This window comes from Ammospiza nelsoni, chromosome 28 (genome assembly GCF_027579445.1).
Source record: "Ammospiza nelsoni isolate bAmmNel1 chromosome 28, bAmmNel1.pri, whole genome shotgun sequence".
Taxonomy (NCBI): Eukaryota; Metazoa; Chordata; class Aves; order Passeriformes; family Passerellidae; genus Ammospiza; species Ammospiza nelsoni.
In genome coordinates this window covers 111,372-121,052 of record NC_080660.1, presented here as the reverse complement: position 1 = coordinate 121,052, position 9,681 = coordinate 111,372, and the positions used below count along the sequence as shown (strand labels likewise).

The 9,681-nt window shown below is 50.5% G+C and overlaps 1 long non-coding RNA gene across 1 annotated transcript; it reads left to right on the top strand.

The window, feature by feature from the left end:
- Positions 1-6,076: 6,076 nt before the first annotated feature.
- LOC132085101 (uncharacterized) lies at positions 6,077-6,518 on the top strand. Its single transcript, XR_009420151.1, has 2 exons — positions 6,077-6,314; positions 6,449-6,518. It is a non-coding gene; the product is annotated as an uncharacterized LOC132085101 (long non-coding RNA).
- Positions 6,519-9,681: the final 3,163 nt, after the last annotated feature.

Below are 9,681 nucleotides of genomic sequence, written 5' to 3'. Positions count from 1 at the left end.
GTGGGATTTGTAGATGGACACAGGATATCTGGAGCTCTTCAGTTATCATGCAACAGTTTGACTCTTGTCCTAATTTTTTTATTCAGATTGAGATGGATTAAATCTGTGCCAGAGGGCCCCATCCCAGGTGTGGGGATTGTCCCGAGCAGGTGAGGCCCCATTTGTCTCTGCAGCAGAAGTGTGTATGGTGACTGTGTTACAGCTCTGTTCTTTGTCTTTGTTTTTAGGAAATAAATCTGGATACCAGCAGCCAAGGTGAGCAGTGGAGAGAAGTGGTTGTTATTGCTCGGCTCTCAAGCACAACAATTTTTCAGCAGATTCATCGTGTCACAAGAGGGATCTGCCCAGTGTCCAAGATGATGTTTGAGATTGAGGCTTCAGGTGAGTTGAGGATGGTGACTGGGAGAGGGAAGGTGATCAGGTATCCAGTTAGGAGTTCTTGGGAGGGGGTTTGCAGGCAGCAGGGTGAGAAAGGGTGTTTATTTGAGGGCCCCCCACACAAGGCTGTTCAGAAGCCTAGCAGAGGCATTGCCATGTCTTAGAGCACACAAGGTCATCCACTGCACTCACAGGAATGCCATTTAACTTTGCCTTTCTCTTACCCAGGTACCACTCCTAATAAAGGCCAAAGCCTTGGAATCAGGATGAAGCTGGAGCCTGAAGGAGCCAGGCACACTCAGGAGAGAGGGCAAGTAGCTGCGTTCCTGGGATTTGGCCCACATAACTCTGGACTCATACTTTGGTTTTGGTTTTATTCATTGTAGCTGACTGAGAGGCTCACAGACCATCACGGGGCCCTCCAAGGCAGACTCATTTCAGGTGCAACGTGGATTCCCATCACTGATCATCCAAAAGATAAGTTGGGGGCCACAGCCTGGAGATGAGAGAATAGTGGGTTGGTAGTTCTTGGGACAGATTTAAAAATGAGCAGAGGGAAAAGAGGGAAAAGCAGTCTTCTCCAAGGGCCTCTTAGGACAGCTAAAGGGAGAGGCTCTACTTTTGATGGCAGCTTTCAGGCGGGCAGTGCAGAACAGCTCCGGTGTGTGTCGTGTTGTTCAGTGTACTGTGTTCCCTAGTGTGTCTTTGGGGTCCCTTTTGCCCTCTTCCCTTGAGGCTCTCACCACAAGCATGATGTGTCGTGTTTAATGTCCCCCCCTGTTTGTCACGTTCTGTGTCACGGGTGTCTGCAGGTATTTGTGCCGGAGCTGCTCTGCCCTGCCACATAGCCAGCTGCAATAGGAGAGGGCCCGGGGCCTTGGAATGTGTAATGTGGGGTGTAGTTGGACTCTAGGTGGGATTTGTAGATGGACACAGGATATCTGGAGCTCTTCAGTTATCATGCAACAGTTTGACTCTTGTCCTAATTTTTTTATTCAGATTGAGATGGATTAAATCTGTGCCAGAGGGCCCCATCCCAGGTGTGGGGATTGTCCCGAGCAGGTGAGGCCCCATTTGTCTCTGCAGCAGAAGTGTGTATGGTGACTGTGTTACAGCTCTGTTCTTTGTCTTTGTTTTTAGGAAATAAATCTGGATACCAGCAGCCAAGGTGAGCAGTGGAGAGAAGTGGTTGTTATTGCTCGGCTCTCAAGCACAACAATTTTTCAGCAGATTCATCGTGTCACAAGAGGGATCTGCCCAGTGTCCAAGATGATGTTTGAGATTGAGGCTTCAGGTGAGTTGAGGATGGTGACTGGGAGAGGGAAGGTGATCAGGTATCCAGTTAGGAGTTCTTGGGAGGGGGTTTGCAGGCAGCAGGGTGAGAAAGGGTGTTTATTTGAGGGCCCCCCACACAAGGCTGTTCAGAAGCCTAGCAGAGGCATTGCCATGTCTTAGAGCACACAAGGTCATCCACTGCACTCACAGGAATGCCATTTAACTTTGCCTTTCTCTTACCCAGGTACCACTCCTAATAAAGGCCAAAGCCTTGGAATCAGGATGAAGCTGGAGCCTGAAGGAGCCAGGCACACTCAGGAGAGGGCAAGTAGCTGCGTTCCTGGGATTTGGCCCACATAACTCTGGACTCACACTTTGGTTTTGGTTGTCTTTATTGTAGCTGACCAAGAGCCTCATAGGCGCTAATGAGGCCTTCCGAGGCAGACTCATTTCAGGTGGATTCCCATCACCCATCATCCAAAAGATAAGTTGGGGGCCGCATCCTGGAGATGGGGTGATGGGAGAGAAGTGGGTTGGGAGTTCTTGGGGCAGATTTAAAAATGAGCAGAGGGAAAAGCATTCTTCTCCAAGGGCCTCTTAGGACAGCTAAAGGGAGAGGCTCTACTTTTGATGGCAGCTTTCAGGCGGGCAGTGCAGAACAGCTCTGATCTGTGTCGTGTGGTCTGGTGTGCCGTGTAACCTGGTGAGTCTTTGGGGTCCGTTTTGTCTTCTCCCCTCAAACCCCTCACCACAAGCATGCTGTGTCGTGTTTCATGTCCCCCTGTTTGTCACGTTCTGTGTCACGGGTGTCTGCAGGTATTTGTGCCGGAGCTGTTCTGCGCTGCCGCCTGGCCTGCTGCAATAGGACAAACCATGGGGAGTTGGAATTTGTAATGTGGGCTGTAGTTGGGCTCTAGATGCTGTTCCTAGATTGACATAAGGTGTTTGCAGCTTGTGAGTTATCCTGGTGGTGTTTGACATATGTTCTAACTTTCTTTCAGGTGCAGATGCATTCCACGTGTGGCAGAGGCTCGGGGTTAGGAGGTGCCAGGCCTTCTTAGGAGCGCGGTGAGTAGCAGAGTGGTGGGATTTTGGCCGATGCGGTGCCAAGGTCAGGCACTGATGTTTGGTTCTCTTTACTCTAGCTGTCTCAGAGACACCAGCCTGGTGCCCACAGGACCTTCCCAGCTGACGAGGTGGCCTTTCTTTGCACCTGACAGGGACCAGCATCCCCAGATGTATGAGCGATAAGTAGAGGGCTGTGACCCACAGTGGGGATGAAGGCATGGTGCTGGTTTGGGAATTACTGGGAGGGGTTTTTGAGTCCAATTTGGAGGTGGGGTGTGTTCATGAAGTGGCCCCTTAGGCCCCATAATAGCCACGTCTCACTTTTGATCCCAGTGCTGAGGAGCGCAGGGCAGAGCAGTCCTGGTGTGTCTGGTGTCACTTGTCTGTTGTGCATTATGTGTTGTTTGTGTATCCCATGTCTTTTACCTTAGGGAGGCCTGTCAGAAACCTTGGCATCGTTGTTAGCATCTGTGATCTCTGCATTCCTTGGCCTGGCACCCAGGCCATAGATGCGATTCTGATACCTGTCTGAGCTCCCCAGTCAGGAGTTCTCTCTTTGGAAGCATCCAGTCAGGTGTCTTGTCAGGTCTTGTTCTGAGCTGTAGGGACAACTATGCCCCACCTGGCTCCATTATGGTGGATTAGGACTTGTAAGAATGTGAGGGCAGGCAGAGGATTCTGGGCATAGGATTCCTAGGCATCGATCTTTGCTGTTCTTGGAATAAATCCTTCAGTTAGCATCTTCTTCTTCCAGGGTTCTCTGAGCCTCATCAGCTGAGTGTCAGTTTGAACTTGGTCATCTCCCTTTGCATTCTCTCAGTCCTTGCAGCCATTTTCCTTGCCAAGAGATTTCTGTTCCTGTTGTGTCCCCGTTGTCTGTCCTGTCCTGCCTGTCCTGTGTCACGGGTGTCAGCACACATTTGGGCCGGAGCTGCTCTGCCCTGTTGCATAGCCAGCTGCAATAGTAGAAGTCCTGGGGCCTTGGAATGTGTAATGTGGGGTGTAGTTGGACTCTAGGTGGGATTTGTGGATGGACACATCATATCCGGAGCTCATCATTTATCCGGCAACAGTTTGACTCTTGTCCTAATTTTTTTATTCAGATTGAGATGGATTAAATCTGTGCCAGAGGGCCCCATCCCAGGTGTGGGGATTGTCCCGAGCAGGTGAGGCCCCATTTGTCTCTGCAGCAGAAGTGTGTATGGTGACTGTGTTACAGCTCTGTTCTTTGTCTTTGTTTTTAGGAAATAAATCTGGATACCAGCAGCCAAGGTGAGCAGTGGAGAGAAGTGGTTGTTATTGCTCGGCTCTCAAGCACAACAATTTTTCAGCAGATTCATCGTGTCACAAGAGGGATCTGCCCAGTGTCCAAGATGATGTTTGAGATTGAGGCTTCAGGTGAGTTGAGGATGGTGACTGGGAGAGGGAAGGTGATCAGGTATCCAGTTAGGAGTTCTTGGGAGGGGGTTTGCAGGCAGCAGGGTGAGAAAGGGTGTTTATTTGAGGGCCCCCCACACAAGGCTGTTCAGAAGCCTAGCAGAGGCATTGCCATGTCTTAGAGCACACAAGGTCATCCACTGCACTCACAGGAATGCCATTTAACTTTGCCTTTCTCTTACCCAGGTACCACTCCTAATAAAGGCCAAAGCCTTGGAATCAGGATGAAGCTGGAGCCTGAAGGAGCCAGGCACACTCAGGAGAGAGGGCAAGTAGCTGCGTTCCTGGGATTTGGCCCACATAACTCTGGACTCATACTTTGGTTTTGGTTTTATTCATTGTAGCTGACTGAGAGGCTCACAGACCATCACGGGGCCCTCCAAGGCAGACTCATTTCAGGTGCAACGTGGATTCCCATCACTGATCATCCAAAAGATAAGTTGGGGGCCACAGCCTGGAGATGAGAGAATAGTGGGTTGGTAGTTCTTGGGACAGATTTAAAAATGAGCAGAGGGAAAAGAGGGAAAAGCAGTCTTCTCCAAGGGCCTCTTAGGACAGCTAAAGGGAGAGGCTCTACTTTTGATGGCAGCTTTCAGGCGGGCAGTGCAGAACAGCTCCGGTGTGTGTCGTGTTGTTCAGTGTACTGTGTTCCCTAGTGTGTCTTTGGGGTCCCTTTTGCCCTCTTCCCTTGAGGCTCTCACCACAAGCATGATGTGTCGTGTTTAATGTCCCCCCCTGTTTGTCACGTTCTGTGTCACGGGTGTCTGCAGGTATTTGTGCCGGAGCTGCTCTGCCCTGCCACATAGCCAGCTGCAATAGGAGAGGGCCCGGGGCCTTGGAATGTGTAATGTGGGGTGTAGTTGGACTCTAGGTGGGATTTGTAGATGGACACAGGATATCTGGAGCTCTTCAGTTATCATGCAACAGTTTGACTCTTGTCCTAATTTTTTTATTCAGATTGAGATGGATTAAATCTGTGCCAGAGGGCCCCATCCCAGGTGTGGGGATTGTCCCGAGCAGGTGAGGCCCCATTTGTCTCTGCAGCAGAAGTGTGTATGGTGACTGTGTTACAGCTCTGTTCTTTGTCTTTGTTTTTAGGAAATAAATCTGGATACCAGCAGCCAAGGTGAGCAGTGGAGAGAAGTGGTTGTTATTGCTCGGCTCTCAAGCACAACAATTTTTCAGCAGATTCATCGTGTCACAAGAGGGATCTGCCCAGTGTCCAAGATGATGTTTGAGATTGAGGCTTCAGGTGAGTTGAGGATGGTGACTGGGAGAGGGAAGGTGATCAGGTATCCAGTTAGGAGTTCTTGGGAGGGGGTTTGCAGGCAGCAGGGTGAGAAAGGGTGTTTATTTGAGGGCCCCCCACACAAGGCTGTTCAGAAGCCTAGCAGAGGCATTGCCATGTCTTAGAGCACACAAGGTCATCCACTGCACTCACAGGAATGCCATTTAACTTTGCCTTTCTCTTACCCAGGTACCACTCCTAATAAAGGCCAAAGCCTTGGAATCAGGATGAAGCTGGAGCCTGAAGGAGCCAGGCACACTCAGGAGAGGGCAAGTAGCTGCGTTCCTGGGATTTGGCCCACATAACTCTGGACTCACACTTTGGTTTTGGTTGTCTTTATTGTAGCTGACCAAGAGCCTCATAGGCGCTAATGAGGCCTTCCGAGGCAGACTCATTTCAGGTGGATTCCCATCACTGATCATCCAAAAGATAAGTCGGGGGCCACGGCCTGGAGATGGGAGAGTAGCAGGTTGGGAATCCCTGGGACAGATTTAAAAATTGGCCTGTATGTAAGCATGTCGCCTTATATTGTGTGTACTTACACTCTATGTGGACTTGCACTGTATGCATCAGCTTATATTGTGTGTACTTACACTGTACCACTTATGATCGCAGCTGCCCTGCCCTGGCACGTAGTCACAGTTAGGTAGAACAGTTATAACAACTTTACTGTTCATCTGTCTTTCGTGGGATTTTGGGTAGAAAATTTATCAGTCCAGAGTGGGGACAAGTCCTAGCTGTCAGCCACCTGTTGACCCTTCCTGTTGTCTCACAGGTCCTCGTGGCTGCTGTTTTCCCCAGGATCTGCCATTTACCTCAAGGAGCGGCAGCCAGAAGATGTGTCAAAGCACCTTCTTCAGCATCTCAGGTAAGGGCCACAGTGAGCATGTAAGTGGAAGGAGTATGTGTGAGAGCACGTGGCTGTGTCTGTCTGCTCGTCTCTGTGTGTGTGAGCGCATGCTGACTGGATTTAACCTTGTGTGTGTGACTTTTGCTTTCCAGGTTTTGCAACTCCTTGTTAAATTTAGAATAAAAAATCCCCAGCTGCCTTCCACCCTGGCTGATTTTTTTTTTTGGTCCCGGCCAAGTAAAAACCCAGAAAAATACCACAAGATAGGCTAGAAAAGAACCAAAAAACCAAGAAAAAAAACCCAATATGGGTGAGAATACCGAGAAAAAAACCCCCAAGATGGGCAAGAAAAAAATGCAGAAAACACCCACAGAAAACCAAGAAAAAAACCCCAGGATGGGCAAGAAGAATCCCAGAAAAACAATGCTACATGGACCAGAAAAAACCCAGGAAAAACCAGAAAAAAAAACGGAAAAAAAAGGGAAAAAAATCCCAAGATGGGCAAGGAAAAAATCCCCCCCCAAAAAAACCCACAAGATGGGCAAGGAGAAGATCCACAAAAAACCCAGAAAAATCACAGAAAAACCCCCAAGAAGGGCAAGAAAAAACCCAGAAAACACCCACAGAAAACCAAGGCAAAAACCCCAAGATGGGTGAGAAAACTCCCAGGAAAAAAAACCAAGATGGACCCGAAAAAACCCTTAAAAAACCAAGGAAAAAAAAAAAAAAAAAAAAACCGGAAAAAAACCCAAGGATAGGCAAGAATACTCCAGAAAAAACCTCAGAAAAAATCCGCAAGATGGGCAAGAAAAAACCCAGAAAAAAACACAAAAAAACCCCCCAAGATGGGGAAGAAGAAATCTGGAACAAACACCCCAAGACTGGCAAGAAAAAACGCAAAGATGGGCAAGAAAAAACTGTCGTAAAACCGGCCGCAAAGTGCGACTGTCGTAAAACCGGCCGTAAAGCGCGACTGTCGTAAAAGGTGCCGCAAAGCGCGACTGTCGTAAAAGGTGCCGTAAAGCGCGACTGTCGTAAAAGGTGCCGTAAAGCGCGACTGTCGTAAAAGGTGCCGTAAAGCGCGACTGTCGTAAAACCGGCCGTAAAGCGCGACTGTCGTAAAAGGTGCCGTAAAGCGCGACTGTCGTAAAAGGTGCCATAAAGCGCGACTGTCGTAAAACCGGCCGTAAAGCGCGACTGTCGTAAAAGGTGCCGTAAAGCGCGACTGTCGTAAAACCGGCCGTAAAGCGCGACTGTCGTAAAAGGTGCCGTAAAGCGCGACTGTCGTAAAGACAGCCGTAAAGCGCGACTGTCGTAAAAGGTGCCGTAAAGCGCGACTGTCGTAAAACCGGCCGTAAAGCGCGACTGTCGTAAAAGGTGCCGTAAAGCGCGACTGTCGTAAAAGGTGCCGTAAAGCGCGACTGTCGTAAAACCGGCCGTAAAGCGCGACTGTCGTAAAAGGTGCCGTAAAGCGCGACTGTCGTAAAAGGTGCCGTAAAGCGCGACTGTCGTAAAACCGGCCGTAAAGCGCGACTGTCGTAAAAGGTGCCGTAAAGCGCGACTGTCGTAAAACCGGCCGTAAAGCGCGACTGTCGTAAAAGGTGCCGTAAAGCGCGACTGTCGTAAAACCGGCCGTAAAGCGCGACTGTCGTAAAAGGTGCCGTAAAGCGCGACTGTCGTAAAAGGTGCCGTAAAGCGCGACTGTCGTAAAAGGTGCCGTAAAGCGCGACTGTCGTAAAACCGGCCGTAAAGCGCGACTGTCGTAAAAGGTGCCGTAAAGCGCGACTGTCGTAAAAGGTGCCGTAAAGCGCGACTGTCGTAAAAGGTGCCGTAAAGCGCGACTGTCGTAAAACGGGCCGTAAAGCGCGACTGTCGTAAAAGGTGCCGTAAAGCGCGACTGTCGTAAAAGGTGCCGTAAAGCGCGACTGTCGTAAAAGGTGCCGTAAAGCGCGACTGTCGTAAAAGGTGCCGTAAAGCGCGACTGTCGTAAAACCGGCCGTAAAGCGCGACTGTCGTAAAAGGTGCCGTAAAGCGCGACTGTCGTAAAACCGGCCGTAAAGCGCGACTGTCGTAAAACCGGCCGTAAAGCGCGACTGTCGTAAAACCGGCCGTAAAGTGCGACTGTCGTAAAAGGTGCCGTAAAGCGCGACTGTCGTAAACCGGCCGTAAAGCGCCACTGTCGTAAAAGGTGCCGTAAAGCGCGACTGTCGTAAAACCGGCCGTAAAGCGCGACTGTCGTAAAAGGTGCCGTAAAGCGCGACTGTCGTAAAAGGTGCCGTAAAGCGCGACTGTCGTAAAAGGTGCCGTAAAGCGCGACTGTCGTAAAACCGGCCGTAAAGCGCGACTGTCGTAAAAGGTGCCGTAAAGCGCGACTGTCGTAAAACCGGCCGTAAAGCGCGACTGTCGTAAAAGGTGCCGTAAAGCGCGACTGTCGTAAAACCGGCCGTAAAGCGCGACTGTCGTAAAAGGTGCCGTAAAGCGCGACTGTCGTAAAGACAGCCGTAAAGCGCGACTGTCGTAAAAGGTGCCGTAAAGCGCGACTGTCGTAAAAGGTGCCGTAAAGCGCGACTGTCGTAAAAGGTGCCGTAAAGCGCGACTGTCGTAAAAGGTGCCGCAAAGCGCGACTGTCGTAAAACCGGCCGTAAAGCGCGACTGTCGTAAAACCGGCCGTAAAGCGCGACTGTCGTAAAAGGTGCCGTAAAGCGCGACTGTCGTAAAACCGGCCGTAAAGCGCGACTGTCGTAAAAGGTGCCGTAAAGCGCGACTGTCGTAAAAGGTGCCGTAAAGCGCGACTGTCGTAAAAGGTGCCGTAAAGCGCGACTGTCGTAAAACCGGCCGTAAAGCGCGACTGTCGTAAAAGGTGCCGTAAAGCGCGACTGTCGTAAAAGGTGCCGTAAAGCGCGACTGTCGTAAAAGGTGCCGTAAAGCGCGACTGTCGTAAAGACAGCCGTAAAGCGCGACTGTCGTAAAACCGGCCGTAAAGCGCGACTGTCGTAAAAGGTGCCGTAAAGCGCGACTGTCGTAAAACCGGCCGTAAAGCGCGACTGTCGTAAAAGGTGCCGTAAAGCGCGACTGTCGTAAAACCGGCCGTAAAGCGCGACTGTCGTAAAAGGTGCCGTAAAGCGCGACTGTCGTAAAACCGGCCGTAAAGCGCGACTGTCGTAAAAGGTGCCGTAAAGCGCGACTGTCGTAAAAGGTGCCGTAAAGCGCGACTGTCGTAAAGACAGCCGTAAAGCGCGACTGCCGTAAAAGGTGCCGTAAAGCGCGACTGTCGTAAAAGGTACCGTAAAGCGCGACTGTCGTAAAACCGGCCGTAAAGCGCGACTGTCGTAAAAGGTGCCGTAAAGCGCGACTGTCGTAAAACCGGCCGTAAAGCGCGACTGTC